The sequence below is a fragment of the Candoia aspera genome, chromosome 2 (genome assembly GCF_035149785.1).
Source record: "Candoia aspera isolate rCanAsp1 chromosome 2, rCanAsp1.hap2, whole genome shotgun sequence".
NCBI classification, from domain to species: domain Eukaryota; kingdom Metazoa; phylum Chordata; class Lepidosauria; order Squamata; family Boidae; genus Candoia; species Candoia aspera.
This window is the reverse complement of record NC_086154.1, coordinates 232587079-232601530: the sequence shown is the minus strand read 5'-3', so window position 1 is coordinate 232601530 and position 14452 is coordinate 232587079.

The following is a 14452-nucleotide window of genomic DNA, read 5'->3' as shown; positions in this document are numbered from 1 at the left end:
AATTTGGAAGCGCTTAGCACACCCCGTAAGCTCAGTCCTAAGCAGATCCGCTGGGCTCAATTTTTCAGTCGCTTTGACTTTAAGTTGAAGTTCATTCCGGGCAAGAAAAACTTCCTGGCTGATGCGCTTTCCCGCCTGCCCCAGGATTCGGTCCAGGCACCTGACGTTGTGGGTACAGTGTGGACAGCACCCCAATTGGGGTTGCAAGCTGTCACACGCAGTCAGACTCGTGCACAGCTGCCCCCAGCTTCGGTTTCACCAACTGGGGGAAGAACGCCAATTCCCTCAGGTCACCACAAGCATGAGGGTAATCCCAGCAAGCACCTATATATATAGGTCAGCAGTGATCTAGCAGTGATCTTTAAGGCAGATGATTACTTTAGTGACAATGGCAAAAGCATAATTTCATACTGCATGGGAGAAGTCAATGGTAAACCAGCCAGGTATTTTACCAAGAGTGATAAATAGTCAATATAAAGTAACTGATGATACACTATAGTGCTGGATGATGGGCCTATCAGCTTGGATGGCACTCAACATGCTACTGAGGAAGAGCTGAGGATCCTTCAGAGAACTAATTTTGGTTTATGGCATGGCTAGTTTAAAGTATTCAGGAGAACTAATTGCTGAGTTTCCATACAGAAAAAGAAAATCCAAAGATGGAAAGACAGAATTAGAGTAGGAAGATGGGCTGTAAGAAGCATGGAATGGAATGGAATGGAATGGAATGAAATGAAATGAAATGTGAATTGAAATGGACTACAACTGAACATATTCAGTCAGAATATTATACTGTTTCCTACTCAAAGAAGGAACAGCATTGCTTTCATAGTCAAGAAAGATACAGCAAGGACAGTACTTGGGTACAATGCAATCAGTGACTGAATAATATCAATTAGATTTCATGGACAGCCCTTTCATATTATAATTATCTAAGTTTATGCTCTAACCACTGATGCAGAATTAGAGGAACTGTATGAGTTTTATGATAAAATTTAATCTGAAATTGATAGAACAGGCAAGCAAGATGTTGTGGTTGGAGATTGCCCAACCAGTTTCCACAATATGATCTTGAACACATACTCACCATTTTCAAGGAGAACATCAGGAATTGCTTTGAATTCCTGAACCTCGTTGATAGGGAATCAAAGGAACTGTGCAATGAAATCAAAGAAGTTGTTTAAGAGTGAATTTGAAAAGAGAGTGACAAAGACCAAGAAACAGAAGAAAGCAAACTGGATGTCACAACAAATGGCAGAAATTGCCAAGAAAAGAAAAGCCAAAGCCAAGAAAGACAAACATCTCAGAAAGGAACTCAACAGAGAATTTCAGAGAGCTGTTAAAAGAGACAAGCACTATTATGATATTGGTAAAGACACTGAAGATAGACACAGAAAATCAAGAAAACTTTTCCAAAAGATCTCTGAGTCCAGAAGGAAGTTCCAACCTCAAATCACTTTATTAAAGGATGCCAATGGACAGGCAGTAATTGATTCGAAGAATATCAAATAAAGATGGAAGGAATACTCCTTCCATCTTTATTTGATGTTCTTTGAATTAATCCTACTGAAATTCTGTATCTTGTAGGATACCTTAGAAGATATTCCCTATTAACAAGAACCTCTAGTATTAGAAGGTGAAGTTAGATCTCCACGTAGTCATTACCACATCAAAAGGCTACAGGAATTGATGGAATATTTCCAGAAATAAATATGCCAAACAACAGAAGAAAAAATTGTAAAGGTTCTAACCAAACTATGCTAGCAAAGCTAGAGAATGACGCAGTGGTCAAAAGATTGGAAGAGATCAGTATACATATCAATACCAAAGAAAAGAGACTTAACAGAGTATGCAGACTGTTGCACAATATCCTTAATTACAATGCTAGGCAAATAATGCTTAGGACCATCTAACACAGATTAGAGCCCTACATGGAAAAGGAGATGCTAGATCTTCAAGATGGCTTTAGAAAAGCTGAGGAGCAAGAATCATTATTGCTGAAATATGCTGGATAATTAAAAAAGGCAAACAATACCAAAAAGATATCAGTATGTGCTTCATTGATTATAGAAAGGCCTTAAATTGTTTAAATATCAAGCTGTGAAATGTCCTTCGGAAAATGGGAATCCCAGAACATCTGTAATAGTATGTGGGAAAGACCTTGGGAGATGGAGGAAAGAGATACTGCCTAAGGAATGATTGGATAAGAGTGGGCAGAGCCCACAGCTGCATAATGACAGAGAAAGAGACTCAGAATGGACCCTCCCTAACTTCTCAGACTGTAAAAGAGCAGGAAATTTGGACTTTCAGACTTGCAAGGTTCTGTTAATGTAGCCTTACAATAAAGTAGTATTAGCTCATCTGGTCGTGTTTCCTGTCTGGGAAGGGTGACAACACCTCATCCTCATGGAAAACCTATTGTCATGCGCTGCCTACCTCTGAATAATGCTCAGACACTGGTTCGGTGGAACAGGCTCTGGTTTATTCACAGCGCAGGTACAGCATCGGAAAAAAGCTGAGAGTGACAGGAGCGCGCCGGTGCGGGGTTTAAATACCCCGCGCCGGTCAGCGCCCCCTCACTCGCGGTCACGTCACCCCCCTTTGTCCAATACGTTGACTTGCCGGTGGGTGAGAGGTTGCGAGGCCCCGCTGGCGTTCCGGGATCGCCCATCATCGGTTTCTCTATTCCTCCGGTGATTGCTGTCAGCTGGGCGATCTCTGTTGTATTAGCGCTAATGGCTTGGGTGTGCTCCGCGATCCGTTTAGCTATTGTTTCTTGACCTTCAGTCGTTGTGAGTTGATGGCTACTTATCTTGAGCCCCTTCCCCTGTTTCCTTGCTATTGTCATGTGTGCCATTGCGCTGATGACTTCAGCTCAACGGCACTCATGACATACTGCCCCCTGTCCGAATAGTGCTCCCCCCCGGTTTTCTGGGTTTTTTTTTTTTTTTTTTCTCGTGGAGCTGTCAACCGGAACTTTTTTTAAAATTTCCCGCCGGAGTAGTTCTCGCCCCTCCCTTTGCTCCTCCCTCTGCCACGTGCCTTCCCAGGGTGTGTCCTTAGTATGCATGCCCAGGTCACGCCCTGGCGTGCGCATGCTCCGGCCACACCCTGTTTGTTTGGCTCAGTTCGGCGAGGAGAGAGGCGTGGCTGGTCGGGTGCTTATCAGCTCCAGGTAGGGCCCTTCTTTTTTATTCAAAGTGCGTCGCCTTTGTTATTTGTGCTCCTGGGCGTTGCCCCCAGGTTGCCCTGTTGACTTGCTTGCCACTCCCCCATGGGCCTGGGGCGGGGGGAGGGTGCTGGCGAACGCTTGTTACTGCCTCGTGGGCCCGGGGCGGGGGGAGTGAGTCCCGGGGGGGGAGGTCCACCCAAGTCGCGGGCTTGGGGGGGCCCTTTCCCTTGGGGCACAGTAGGCGGGGGGGCCCACGGGGGAGGGGTTTTGCAGGGGACGGCTTGCTAACCTTGGTTTTGGCTTGTCGGGGTATGCCCGGTGAAAAGCCCGGGTCAGGTCAGGCGCGTTAACGTTGTGCGCCGCCACCCATTCCGGGTGGGGGAAGTGTTTCCACCTGACCAAATAGTGTAGAGTTCCTCGTTGCTTGCGGGAGTCGAGTATGTCCCTTACGTCAAAGTGATGTTGCCCGTCGATCATCACCGGTGAGGGCTGTGGCGTGCTTGGGTGCCATCGAGAGGTGGTTGCCGGGTTCAGGAGGCTGGTGTGAAACACCGGGTGGAGTCTCCGTAGGTTGTGTGGCAGGTCCAAGCGTATTGCCACCGGGTTCACTATTTGCGTGACTCGGAACGGCCCGATGTACTTAGGCCCCAGTTTTTTCGAGGGTTGGGGTGACTTTAGAAATTTGGTGGATAGGTAGACCATATCCCCCGCCTGGAACGTCGGTTGTTGGCGCCAGTGCTTGTCGGCCTGCTCTTTGTAGGCTGCCTGTGCATCCTTCAGCGCCGCCGTGATTATTGGCCATGATTCCGCGATCTTCCGTCCCCAGTCGCTAGCGTCCACCTGGGGTTCCGGGGGTTGAGGTAGCTCCGGTATGGGGACGAAGTCGCGCCCCGAGACTACCTCGAACGGAGTTTTCCCCGTGCTCGTGTGGACGGCGTTGTTGTATGCGACTTCGGCGAACGGGAGCAGTTCAGCCCAGTCGTCTTGGTGATAGTTGGTATATGAGCGTATGAATTGCTCTAGGGTGGCATTGAGGACCTCTGTGGCTCCGTCCGTCTGGGGGTGCCAGGCAGTGGATAGGGCCTGTTGGGTCCCTGTCAGCTTTAGGAAGGCCCGCCAGAATTTAGAGGTGAACTGTGTGCCCCTGTCGGTCACCACACGTGCGGGACATCCGTGTAGCCTGTACACGTGGATGAGGAAGAGTTTGGCTAGTTGTTGTGCGGACGGGACCGACGTGCAGGGGATGAAGTGGGCCTGTTTTGAGAAGTAATCCTTCACCACCCAGATGGCCGTTTTCTTCTGGCTGGGTGGGAGGTCCACTATAAAATCCATAGAGATTTCCTCCCATGGGCGGGAGGGTTCTGCCACCCGTTGTAATAGCCCCGCGGGTTTGCCTGGTGCCCGTTTGGCCCTAGCGCACGTTGGGCAGGATGCTACGTATGCTTTCACGTCTCGCCTGAGTGCGGGCCACCAGAATTGACGCCGTGTTAGGTGTAGGGTCTTGAGGAACCCAAAGTGTCCCGCTTGCTTGGCGTCGTGTGACCTATGCAAGATCGCTTGGCGTTGCGAGTCTGGGACATAGATTCTGCCTTCCCCCCATGCCAGGTCCTGTGCCATCGTTACCTTGTCGGGGTTTGCCAGGAACCAGGGGTCGGTTTTGAGGGCGGCGGCGATGTCCGTGCGTATTCCCCCTGGTAGTTGCGGTTGGCTTCGTCTGGTCGCCGGTTGTCCTGCCGTCGGTTGCGCCGTAGAGTCGAGCTGTCTCCGAGCGCCGCTTCAGGTGGTCACGGCCATCCTCAGTTGCGAGGCGGATAGGACCGTCCCAATGGTGTCTGGGGCGGGCTCTTCGTCTTGGGGCAGTCGGGAGAGGGCGTCGGCCAGGAAGTTCTTTTTGCCCGGCATGAACTTCAGCTGGAAATTAAAGCGGCTGAAGAATTGGGCCCATCGGACCTGTTTTGGGCTGAGGCGTCTGGGCGTTCGGAGGGCCTCGAGGTTCCGGTGGTCGGTCCAGACCTCGAATGGTTGGGTGGCTCCCTCGAGTAGGTGTCGCCATGTTTCTAGCGCCGATTTTACCGCGAAGGCTTCTTTCTCCCAGACGTGCCATCGCCTTTCTGTCTCGGAAAACTTCCTCGACAGGTAGGCGCATGGTTTCAGGAGTCCCGTGGGGTCCTTTTGGAGTAGGATGGCCCCCAGGGAGAAGTCTGAGGCGTCGGCTTGGACCACGAACGGCCGTTCTGGGTCCGGGTGCGCGAGGATTGGCTCCGTGGTGAACAGCGCTTTCAGCTTGTTGAATGCGGTCTGGCACGCGGGAGTCCAATTCAATACTGTGCCCGGGTTCTTGGCGCGTCGGGTGTCCCCCACCCCTTTGGTTTTGAGGAGGTCCGTTAGGGGGAGGGCTATCTCTGCGAACCCCCGGGCGAATGACCTGTAAAAATTCGCGAAGCCGAGGAAGCTCTGGAGTTGGCGTCTGTTGCGGGGGCGCTCCCAGTTTAGCACCGCCTCGACTTTTGCGGGGTCCATTTCTATGCCGTCCCCGGAGATTCGGTACCCCAGGTAGTCTAGGCGCGCTTTATGAAATTCACACTTTGTAGGTTTGGCATAGAGCTGCGCCCTTCTGAGCTTGTCGAGGACTTGCCTGACTAGGGTCACATGTTCCTCGTGCGTTTTAGTGTAGATAAGGACGTCGTCTATGTAGACAAGGACCCCTTTGAACAGGTGTTCATGCAGTACCTCATTGATGAGCTGCATAAACACCCCAGGGGCCCCCGCGAGTCCGAACGGCAGCACTTTGTACTGGAAGGCGCCTAGGGGGCAGTTGAACGCAGTCTTCCATTCGTCCCCCTCCCTGATTCGGATGCGATAGTACGCCTCGCGAAGGTCCAATTTGGAAAAGACTTTGCCCGTGGACAGGTGGGCGAGCATGTCCTTCACCAGGGGTAAGGGGTATTTGTTGGACAGGGATGCCGCGTTTAGGCCCCGGTAGTCGGTGCAGAGCCGTAGGGTGCCGTCTTTCTTCTCCCGGAATAAGACGGGGGCTCCGACCGGTGAGCATGCTGGCTCTATGAATCCCCTGTCTAGGTTTTTATCGATGAACTCCCGGAGGATTGCCATCTCCTTCGGGGTCATCGAGTAGATCTTCGGTCTAGGTAAGGGGACGTCGGGCAGCAGGTCGATCCGGCAATCCGTCTTGCGGTGGGGGGGTAGTTGGTCAGCTTCCGCCTCTCCGAAGACCTCGGAGAAGTCGGCGTATTGTTCCAGTAGGTCTGCTATGGTAGCGGCGTTGTCCTGTGTAGTCGCCTCCGCTCGTCCCACAGTGGGGTTGGTTCTGCCCGCTGGAACTGGTGCCCGATACTCGCCGTCGCCAAATGTGAAGGTGCGGGTCTCCCAGTTGATGCGCGGGTTGTTTGTCGCGAGCCATGGCATTCCCAGGACTGCAATGGGCCGTCCGATGTGAGTGACGACGAACGATGTGCGTTCGGTGTGAGTGCCCATTTGCAGGGTGACTGGCTCGGTTTGCATCGTAGCTGGTTTCCCTCCCACTGTAGAGCCGTCCAGCTGGTGGAATGCCAACGGCGTGGGGAGGGGGAAGCAGCGGAGGTCGAGTTTGGCGACTAAGTTGGGGTGGATGAGGTTTTTTGAGCACCCCGAGTCCACTAGTGCCGCGGCCGTGGTGGCTCCGTTGCCGGCAGAGAGTTTAATTGCCGCCATTATTACGGAGCTTTCGCCGTTCCGTCGAGGTGGTCCGCGCTGTTGTCCCACCGCCTGCCTCGCAACGCGTTTCAGGGCAGGCGGGGAGCTTTTCCCGCCGGCTGGTCTGGGTCTACGTTGTCCTCTTCCCCCCAGTAGGCGTCCCAGCCTTCCTCTGGTGTCGCTGTGGCTACGGTCATTCGGCGGTGAGGGGGCGGCACCGGGTTAGGTGGTTTGGGGCTAATTTTCGGGGTGGGTTTAGGCGCACTGGTCGGCAGTCGGTTGGCGAAGCAATCCGCCGTCTTGTGCCCTAGTTTGCCACACCTCCCGCAGGGCTCCCGATTGAATTTCTTCTTTGGGTATGTGGGGCCGGCCGTCCCCACGTGTGGTGCGGGTACCTTTTTGCAGGTATAGTTCGTGTCTTCCGTGGTTGTCATGAGGAAGGTGCGGTGCGCGTGTTCGGCTTTCCCCGCGAGGTGGATCCACCCGTGTAGCGTTTCTGGGTCGTCGCGGTAGAGGGCCCATTGGAGTACGTCGCGGTTGAGCCCCCTTTTGAACATTTCCAGCAGGGTGGTCTCGGACCAGTCGCTGACCTTCCCGCAAGGGCTTTGAACTCAAGGGCGTAGTCTGGGACAGTGCGTGTGCCCTGTTTAAGTCTTTGGAGTGCGCTTTTCGCCCTCACTTTGGCTAGTGGGTCTTCGAAGTAGTTTTTCATCTCATTGATGAAGGCGGGGAAGTTGGCGAGGGCGGGGGAGCTGGACTCGTACAGTTGGACGTACCAGTCCGCCGCCCTGTCTTGTAATTTGATCGCCACGGCGGCGATTTTGTCCGCTTCGGAGTCGTAGGAGTGTCCGTGCCTCCCCATGAACTCCCTGGCGTTCGTTATAAAGAACGACAGTTTCGTGGGGTTCCCATCAAAGAAGATGGGGAAGTCCTTTGGGGCCCGGGCGTTTTGCGCGGCCCTTCCTCTCGCTTCCCGGCCTGTGGTGTCGTCCGCCTGGGCCGTCTGCTGACCTTCATTTGGCCCGTGGGGGTTCGGTGCTTCGCTCGGGGTGTGGGCCTGTGCGGGGACGTCGTTGGGCGGCGCGGGGGCCATGAGCGACTGAAGCATGGTCCGGAGTTCCTCCAGTTGGGTCCGCATGGCCGCGAGTTCATCTCGTGCTTCCTCGTCCACGGTCCGCGCCTCCGCTGGGGCCGGTTCCGTCGGTGTGTCGGCGGGGGTGGGTTGCCGGCGGGGTTCAATCTCCCTCTGCCGTTGGTCCGCTTCCTCCGCCGTCTGCTGGGTGTCTCCATCGTCCTCCTCTGTGCTGACCGCCGTAGGGCTGTCGCTCCACGCCCGTTGCTGGGGTGCGATGTGGGGCGCGGGGTCCTCCGCTGGTTTTGGAAGGTATGTTGCTCCCTCCCGCGGTCGGGTTGCCTCCGTCGCCATCTCCCCTTGGGGTTGGAGCTGAGGCTCGGGTCGGGTCGGGTGGGCGTCCATGGCTCCGGGAGTCCGCGGTGCCTCTGGCCTCGGTCGGTCCTCCTCTGTTTCTCGCCGTGCGGCTCGCCCTCCTTGTCCGTGTCGCTCCGGCTTCATTTTTCTGGTCTTCTCGCCGTCTATTCCTCCCGCGGCTCGTTGTCGTCCGGTGGGGCTCGGCGAGGCTGAGTTTATGACTCTCAGCTTTATGTCATGCGCTGCCTACCTCTGAATAATGCTCAGACACTGGTTCGGTGGAACAGGCTCTGGTTTATTCACAGCGCAGGTACAGCATCGGAAAAAAGCTGAGAGTGACAGGAGCGTGCCGGTGCGGGGTTTAAATACCCCGCGCCGGTCAGCGCCCCCTCACTCGCGGTCACGTCACCCCCCTTTGTCCAATACGTTGACTTGCCGGTGGGTGAGAGGTTGCGAGGCCCCGCTGGCGTTCCAGGATTGCCCATCATCGGTTTCTCTATTCCTCTGGTGATTGCTGTCAGCTGGGCGATCTCCGTTGTATTAGCGCTAATGGCTTGGGTGTGCTCCGCGATCCGTTTAGCTATTGTTTCTTGACCTTCAGTCGTTGTGAGTTGATGGCTACTTATCTTGAGCCCCTTCCCCTGTTTCCTTGCTATTGTCATGTGTGCCATTGCGCTGATGATTTCAGCTCAACGGCACTCATGACACCTATTTTGTTATTTATTTGTTTAGTCGCTACCGACTCTTCGTGACTTCATGGACCAGCCCACACCAGAGCTTTCTGTCGGTCGTCAACACTCCCAGCTCCCCCAGGGATGAGTCCGTCACCTCTAGAATATCAACCATCCACCTTGCCCTTGGTCGGCCCCTCTTCCTTTTGCCCTCCACTCTCCCTAGCATCAGCATCTTCTCCAGGGTGTCCTGTCTTCTCATTATGTGGCCAAAGTATTTCAGTTTTGCCTTTAATATCATTCCCTCAAGTGAGCAGTCTGGCTTTATTTCCTGGAGGATGGACTGGTTTGATCTTCTTGCAGTCCAAGGCACTCTCAGAATTTTCCTCCAACACCACAGTTCAAAAGCATCGATCTGCCTTCTCTCAGCCTTCCTTATGGTCCAGCTCTCGCGGCCATATGTTACTACGGGGAACACCATTGCTTTAACTATGCAGACCTTTGTTGTCAGTGTGATGTCCCTGGTCTTAACTATTTTATCGAGATTTGTCATTGCTCTTCTCCCAAGGATTAAGTGTCTTCTGATTTCCTGACTGCAGTCAGCATCTGCAGTAATCTTCGCACCTAGAAAAACAAAGTCTTTCACTGCTTCTACATTTTCTCCCTCTATTTGCCAGTTATCAATCAAGCTGGTTGCTATAATCTTGGTTTTTTTGAGGTTTAGCTGCAAGCCAGCTTTTGCACTTTCTTCTTTCACCTTCATCATAAGGCTCCTCAGTTCCTCTTCACTTTCAGCCATGAAAGTGGTATCATCTGCGTATCTGAGATTGTTAATGTTTCCTCCAGTGATTTTAACTCCAGCCTTGGATTCCTCAAGCCCAGCATGTTGCATGATGTGTTCTGCGTACAAGTTGAATAGGTAGGGTGAGAGTATACAGCCCTGCCATACTCCTTTCCCAATCTTAAACCAGTCCGTTGTTCCGTGGTCTGTTCTTACTGTTGCTACTTGGTCGTTATACAGATCTTTCAGGAGGCATACAAGATGACTTGGTATCCCCATACCGCTAAGAACTTGCCACAATTTGTTATGGTCCACACAGTCAAAGGCTTTAGAATAGTCAATAAAACAGAAATAGATGTTTTTCTGAAATTCCCTGGCTTTTTCCATTATCCAGTGGATATTGGCAATTTGGTTCCTAGTTCCTCTGCCTTTTCTAAACCCAGCTTGTGCATCTGGCAATTCTCGCTCCATGAATTGCTGAAGTCTACCTTGCAGGATCTTGAGCATTACCTTACTGGCATGTGAAATGAGTGCCACTGTTCGATAGTTTGAACATTCTTTAGTGTTTCCCTTTTTTGGTATGGGGATATAAGTTGATTTTTTTCCAGTCTGATGGCCATTCTTGTGTTTTCCAAATTTGCTGGCATATAGCATGCATTACCTTGACAGCATCATCTTGCAAGTTTTTGAACAGTTCAGCTGGGATGCCGTCGTCTCCTGCTGCCTTGTTATTAGCAATGCTTCTTAAGGCCCATTCAACCTCACTCTTCAGGATGTCTGGCTCTAGCTCACTGACCACACCGTCAAAGCTATCCCTGATATTGTTATCCTTCCTATACAGGTCTTCTGTATATTCTTGCCACCTTTTCTTGATCTCTTCTTTTTCGGTTAGGTCCTTGCCATCTTTGTTTTTGATCATACCCATTTTTGCCTGGAATTTACCTCCAATATTTCTAATTTTCTGGAAGAGGTCTCTCGTCCTTCCTATTCTATTGTCTTCTTCCACTTCTGCGCATTGCTTGTTTAAAAATAATTCCTTATCTCTTCTGGCTAACCTCTGGAATTTTGCATTTAATTGGGCATATCTCCCCCTATCACTGTTGCCTTTTGCTTTCCTTCTTTCTTGAGCTACTCCTAGTGTCTCAGCAGACAGCCATTTTGCCTTCTTGGTTTTCTCTTTCTTTGGGACGTATTTTGGTGCCACCTCCTGAACAATGTTGCGAACTTCTGTCCAGAGTTCTTCCGGGACCCTATCTACTAAGTCCAGTCCCTTAAATCTATTCTTCACCTCCACTGCATATTCCTTAGGAATATTAGTGTCCTAACAACCAGGAAACACACTGAGACAATGAACTGGTCTCTAATATTTATTGCTAGTACTTAACAGGAATCCTAACAAACTGAAGAAGCATGGGAAAAACCCAGACATATAACCCCCAAGGGTTAAGGCGGTCCCGATCTGTGTCTCTTTGAATGGCTGAACAATTCATCAGTGCTACGCATGCGCTTGACAGTCTGGATGGGAGCCCCCTGCTTGCCATCCTTACTCATGACAATTAGTGAGCTCACATCTAGCTGATCTGTGGGTCTTCCCTAATGTCTTTAGTCTGATCCTAAATTGTGCAAGAAGTAGTTCGTGATCTGAACTACAGTCAGCTCCAGGTCTTGTTTTTATCAACTGTATAGATGTCCACCACCTTTGGCTGCAAAGGATGTAGGCAATCTGATTTTGGTGTTGTCCATCTGGTGAAGTCCATGTATAAAGCCGTCTCTTAGGTTGTTGGAAGAGAGTGTTTGTTATGCAGAGTAAGTTGTCTTGGCAAAATTCTATCAGCCTATGTCCTGCTTCGTTTTGTTCTCCCAGGCCATGCTTACCTGTAATTCCAGGTGTCATTTGACTGCCCACCTTAGCATTCCAGTCTCCCGTGATGAAAATAACATCTCTTTTAGGCGTGTTGTCCAGTAGGTGCTGCAGATCCTCATAGAACTGCTCTACTTCAGCTTCTTCAGCATCTGTGGTTGGGGCGTATATTTGGATCACTGTAATGTTAGATGGCTTGCCCTGAATTCGAATTGAGATCATTCTATCATTTTTTGGATTGTATCCAAGCACTGCTTTAGCCACTTTACTATTAATTATGAAGGCTACTCCATTTTTTCTGTGGTCCTCTTGTCCACAGTAGTAGATCTGGTGGTCATTTGATGTGAAGTGGCCCATTCCAGTACATTTCAGTTCACTGACGCCCAAAATGTCTATCTTTAATCTTGACATCTCACCAATAACCACATCCAATTTGCCCTGGCTCATAGATCTTACATTCCAGGCTCCAATGGTGTGTTGATCCTTAGAACATTGGATTCGCCGCTCACCACCAGCACCGTTGGCTGCTAGCCGTCCTTTCGGCTTTGAGCTAGCTGCGTCATCACGTCTGGGGCTAGTTGAACTCATGCTCTGTTCCTCCCCAGTAGCATTTTGACCATCTTCCGACCTGGGGGTCTCATCTTCCAATGGTATACCGACATATCTCTGGTTGTACTGATCCATTTAGTTTTCACAGCAAGAATACTGGGGTGGGTTGCCATTACCTTCCCCAGGGATCACATTTAGTCTGACCTCTCTGTCATGACCTTCCCGTCTTGGGTGGCCCTTCACGGTTTAGCTCATGGCATCATTGAGGTGCTCAAGCTCCAGCACCACGACAAGGTAACGATCCTTTGCTGAAGGGAAAACCTATACACAGGTCAAATAGCTGTAATATGGGTGAAACAGATTGACTACAGGTCAGCAAAGGAGTGAGACAAGGCTGTACACTCTCCCCTTGGTTATTTACCATATATGATGGATATATATTGAGGGAAGCTGGATTGAAAGATGAGTGTGGTTTTTAAATTGGAGAAAGGAACATAAATAACATATGCCATGGTGGTAAGTCTACTCTGGTAATTGGAAATGCAAATGATTTTCAAGCTCTAGTATTGAAAATCAAGCAACACAGTGAAAAAATGGGACTAAAACTAAAGAAGGCAAAGCTAACGATAGCAAGAACAGTAACCATTGATAATGAAGATACTGAAGTGATGGGTCACTTCTGCTTTTAAGGATCGATTATCAGCAGTAGAGGAACCAGCAATCAAGCAATATGCTACAGACACTTCCAGTGGGGGATTGGCAACTTGAGACGTGTCTCAGCAAGCTCCACGGCTGACCTGGCAATACAGACTTTTTTGGGCTCAGACAGGATTTTCTAGAGCTCAGAAGTGTTCTCCGGATTAAGGAGAACCCCAGGAATTACCCCATTTGTCCTCTGGATGGCTGGAAGCAGCCAGAAGACCGCAAAACAGTGTTTCACGATCAACTGGTAAGACTTGCAAGATTCTGTTAATGTAGCCTTACAATAAAGTAGTATTATCATTTATATATCTCACTGTGTGTAACAGTGAGATATATAAATGGGGGAGGCAAGGATTGCCATCATTTCCTAAGCCGTGTTGAAGCCTTAAATGGACTCAAGAACTGCCTACCCCATTACTAAAACACCATTTTTTTTCTTTTTAAATTATTATTAAGGAGAGGCTCTTTGCAACAAATAAATGCAGAATCTCTCAGTGGTTTTCATTACTTTTGGAAGTTATTAATTTGTTAATTTATACACACACACACACACATACACTTTTTAAATTGTATTGTTGGATTTAAAGACTTTTGCCTGTTTACTGTTACTTTTTTCAAAGTCTGAAGGATTACAAAAGAATTACCCACTTTGTTGAATTTGCAGAGCTGCGTTTTGATCTATCTGCTTTCCCATGAGAAATGGCTTTAGCTTTATTTTTTCCACCCCCGCTGATTAACGCTTTCTTTCTGAAAGACAGCCTTTTGTCTAATATCTTGAGGCACTAGAGGGCGCCATAACGTTCTGTGGAGGGATATGGAAGATTTTAAAGATATTTTTAAGGAGCTGTACCTTAAGGTTACTTATGCTTTGGACCATCTCTTAGAAAGTTATTTGGAAAATAAGGTCCCAGTCTCAAAGAAAAAAATGAGGAGTAATGTCCCAAAGCCAAAACGTGAAGGGAAGAAGATTCACCTCTGGAATGTTAATTCTGAAGAAGGAAAATCTTTGGGTGTAAAAGGAATGGAAAATATCGAGATCAAAGACAAGATTTAAGCCTCAAGGGACGGAAGGTCCTTCAGGATGAGTTGGACTTTACAAGGCAAGTCAAGGATTGCAAGGAGAAAGACTTGTGTGTAATAGTGAGATACATAAATGCCTTAGTTTACTTTGAAGTGGGTTAACTGTTTTATTGTGTTTATTAGGATGGTCTTTTAAAGGTTTAGACAGAAGTTTTTGCTTTTGGGATAATGAGTTTACCTTGGGTAAAAGGTTATTAATAAGGTTATTGTTTAAATATGTAATGGTGGAGATATGTTTAACTATATAAATGCTTTGGTTAGGAGTAAAATTGTAATGAGGAAGAATATTTAATTTTTTTATGTTATAAAAATGTGTGTGTGTGTGTGCGTGTATCCATTTCAAGGGAAAAATAACATTTTAGAGGAAATGTTATACTGAGAATGGAAATGTTTTATAGAAGTAATGCTTATTCCAGTCTGAACTAGAGCAAGAGACTGATATTGACTTATCTTTGTTGTAGAAAGTCCGAAGTTAGTATGTATGTAGTATGTAGTAGTCTTTTTTGTATTTTCACGC